The sequence below is a fragment of the Triticum dicoccoides genome, chromosome 7B (genome assembly GCF_002162155.2).
Source record: "Triticum dicoccoides isolate Atlit2015 ecotype Zavitan chromosome 7B, WEW_v2.0, whole genome shotgun sequence".
In the NCBI taxonomy this organism is placed as follows: domain Eukaryota; kingdom Viridiplantae; phylum Streptophyta; class Magnoliopsida; order Poales; family Poaceae; genus Triticum; species Triticum dicoccoides.
Genome location: NC_041393.1, coordinates 708,737,248 through 708,741,327, shown reverse-complemented (window position 1 = coordinate 708,741,327; position 4,080 = coordinate 708,737,248). Strand labels below are relative to the sequence as shown.

General features: G+C 59.2%; 1 pseudogene; it reads left to right on the top strand.

Moving 5' to 3' along the window:
- Positions 1-543: 543 nt before the first annotated feature.
- Positions 544-4,080, top strand: LOC119339410 (annotated as a pseudogene).

Genomic DNA, 4,080 nt, shown 5'->3' with positions numbered 1-4,080 from the left:
GATGGTTATTGACACACGGATCATGAGCAGTCTAAAACCCCTTCTCGACCTGGTCGCACGAGGGATGAAGCCCACACTCCTTTCTAAAAAAAAAACATACTTCTCGATTAGTTGATAGTCTTTTTTTTAGTCTAAAATTTTACTTTTCTCTAATCTACAGTAGTATGTGTGTGCTAGAATAATATTGCATTTTCTCAAGTAATTAAATTAATTACGTTTAATTATGACATGCACATCTTACAGGTTACAGCTGGAACCAAGCCATCCATTTCGATGACATGACTGTAGAATCTATATATTCCGTCAAAGCGATTTATACACGACTAAGCTAAATACTACCGCGTCATCGTATATCAGAAATGGAAATATTTTTGGGAACGAAAAAAACAAAATCTCACCAAAATCTGGAGGGTTTTATTTGTTGCCATCCTGCCGTCCCCCGGCCACCTTTCCAGCCCTTAAAAAGATCCCAGTCTGTTAGGGTCGCCTCTCAGATCCCCCACAACTGGATCCATCGCCCGCACGCCGCCGGAGACGGGCGCCATGGCCGCCTCCCTCGAAGACCTCCGCAACGAGAGCATCGATCTCGTGAGTCCCCTCCCCTGATCTCGTCTCGTCACCCTGCCATGCATATGCTGCATGCACGTTCGGTAACTAGTGGCGGCGCCGCCGTCCTGAAATGTATGTAACTCGACGTTGACTTCGTGCTGCAGGAGGCGATCCCGATGGCCGAGGTGTTCCAGGTGCTCAAGTGCAAGCCGCACGGGCTCACCTCCGATGAGGCCGCCAGCCGCCTCCAGGCCTTCGGCCCCAACAAACTCGAGGAGAAGAAGGTATGATATGATGATCTCATCTCGGTGAGGAAAAACCCTAGAGAAGAACGCGGTTTCAGTTAATTAGATCCATTTTTCATGGAGCGTGTGTGTGTGTGGATTTGCAGGAGAGCAAGTTCCTCAAGTTTCTAGGGTTCATGTGGAACCCTCTGTCGTGGGTCATGGAGGCGGCGGCCATCATGGCCATCGTCCTCGCCAACGGCGGCGGCAAGCCCCCCGACTGGCAGGACTTCGTGGGCATCGTCACCCTGCTCATCATCAACTCCACCATCAGCTTCATCGAGGAGAACAACGCCGGCAACGCGGCGGCCGCGCTCATGGCCAGCTTGGCGCCGCAGACCAAGGTGCTCCGGGACGGCAAGTGGGCGGAGCAGGACGCGGCCATCCTGGTGCCGGGCGACATCATCAGCATCAAGCTGGGCGACATCATCCCGGCGGACGCGCGGCTGATGGAGGGCGACCCGCTCAAGATCGACCAGTCGGCGCTCACCGGCGAGTCCCTCCCGTCAACAAGCTCCCCGGCGACAGCGTCTACTCCGGCTCCACGTGCAAGCAGGGCGAGATCGAGGCCGTCGTCATCGCCACCGGCGTCCACACCTTCTTTGGCAAGGCCGCGCATCTCGTCGACAGCACCAACAACGTCGGCCACTTCCAAATGGTAACTCTTTCCTTTTTTACTCAAAACACTTTCTCATTCTTGGCTGTGCTAATTAAAGCTTACCGTGCTCTCCGTCTGACTGCAATAATCGTGGTGAATGTTGTGGCAGGTTCTAACTGCGATCGGCAACTTCTGCATCGTGTCCATCGCCATCGGCATGCTGGTGGAGATCGTCGTCATGTACCCGATCCAGCACCGCCGGTACCGCGACGGCATCGACAACCTCCTCGTGCTCCTCATCGGCGGCATCCCCATCGCCATGCCCACCGTGCTCTCCGTCACCATGGCCATCGGCTCCCACAAGCTCTCGCAGCAGGGCGCCATCACCAAGCGGATGACGGCCATCGAGGAGATGGCCGGCATGGACGTGCTCTGCAGCGACAAGACCGGCACCCTCACGCTCAACAAGCTCACCGTCGATAAGAACTTGATCGAGTCTTTCGTCAAGGACGTCGACAAAGACGGCGTGGTGCTCTATGCCGCCCGCGCGTCCAGGACTGAGAACCAGGACGCCATCGACGCCTCCATTGTCGGCATGCTCGCCGACCCCAAGGAGGCCCGCGCCGGCATCCAGGAGGTGCACTTCATGCCATTCAACCCGGTGGACAAGCGCACCGCCATCACCTACGTCGACTCGGACGGGACGTGGCACCGGGTCAGCAAGGGCGCTCCGGAGCAGATCATCGATCTGTGCGGGCTGCGCGAGGACGTGCGGCGGCGGGTGCACGGCATCATCGGCAAGTTCGCCGACCGCGGGCTGCGGTCGCTGGCGGTGGCGCGTCAGAGCGTGCCAGAGCGGAGCAAGGAGGCCAAGGGCGCACCGTGGCAGTTCCTGGCCGTGCTGCCGCTGTTTGACCCACCGCGGCACGACAGCGCAGAGACCATCCGTCGCGCGCTCCAGCTGGGCGTGAACGTGAAGATGATCACCGGCGACCAGCTGGCCATCGGCAAGGAGACGGGCCGTCGGCTCGGCATGGGCACCAACATGTACCCGTCAAGCTCCCTCCTCAAGGACGGCGACAGCTGCGGGCTCCCCGTGGACGAACTGATCGAGAAGGCGGACGGCTTCGCCGGCGTGTTCCCGGAGCACAAGTACGAGATCGTGCGGCGGCTGCAGGAGATGAAGCACATCTGCGGCATGACGGGCGACGGCGTGAACGACGCGCCGGCGCTGAAGAAGGCGGACATCGGCATCGCCGTGGCCGACGCCACGGACGCGGCACGGAGCGCGTCGGACATCGTGCTGACGGAGCCCGGGCTGAGCGTGATCATCAGCGCCGTGCTGACGAGCCGCGCCATCTTCCAGCGGATGAAGAACTACACCATCTACGCCGTGTCCATAACCATCCGGGTCGTCCTCGGCTTCCTCCTCCTGGCGCTCATCTGGAAGTTCGACTTCGCGCCCTTCATGGTGCTCATCATCGCCATCCTCAACGACGGCACCATCATGACCATCTCCAAGGACAGGGTGGTGCCGTCGCCCACCCCCGACTCGTGGCGCCTCAAGGAGATCTTCGCCACCGGCGTCGTCCTCGGCACCTACCAGGCCATCGCCACCGTCATCTTCTTCTGGGCCGTGCACTCCACCGACTTCTTCACGGTCCGTCCGTCTCTCATACAGTATCTTTCTACCATATATACCAAGTGCATACATACACATACGCCGGCCGGCGGCCACCGTCCCCTCCCTGACAACTGACATTGCATTGTACTGTTTGTTTGCAGAATAAACTCCACGTGCACCCGATCGGCCGGAACACCGAGGAGCTGATGGCGGCGGTGTACCTGCAGGTGAGCATCATCAGCCAGGCGCTCATCTTCGTGACGCGGTCGCGGGGGTGGTCGTTCCGGGAGCGGCCGGGGGCGCTGCTCTTCGGCGCGTTCCTGGCGGCGCAGATGGTGGCGACGCTCATCGCCGTGTACGCCGACTGGCCGTTCGCCAAGATGAAGGGGATCGGGTGGGGGTGGGCGGGCGCCATCTGGCTCTTCACCATCGTCACCTACTTCCCGCTCGACGTGCTCAAGTTCGCCATCCGCTACTTCCTGTCCGGCAGGGGGTGGAGCAACGTGTTCGACGGCAAGACGGCGTTCGCGCAGGGGGTGGACTACGGCACCGACAAGCGCAAGGCGGAGTGGGCCGTCGCGCAGAGGTCGCTCAGTGGCTTGCACACGTCCGGCAGCGGCGAGGCCTCCTCCTCCGGCGTCTTGGAAGACAAGAGCGACATTTCGGAGATCGCCGAGCAGGCCAGGCGGCGCGCCGAGATCGCCAGGCTGCGGGAGCTGCACACGCTCAAGGGCCACGTCGACTCGGTGGTCAAGCTCAAGGGGCTCGACATCGACAACATCAACCACAACTACACCGTCTGATCTGATCTGATCTGATCTGGTCCGTCCGTCCGTAGACACCATCAGCATGCACAACAACACTCCAACCATCTGTTTGGTACCCTTAGCTATAAAACGTAGTCAGGAACTCAGTCAGGAAGATAGTGCCACTCTTTTTTTCAGCTGCAGATTAAATTAGTCAGGTGATGATGATGATGAATAATCATGTACGTTAGCATCGGTGAACTAGTCCCCCTTTTTGAA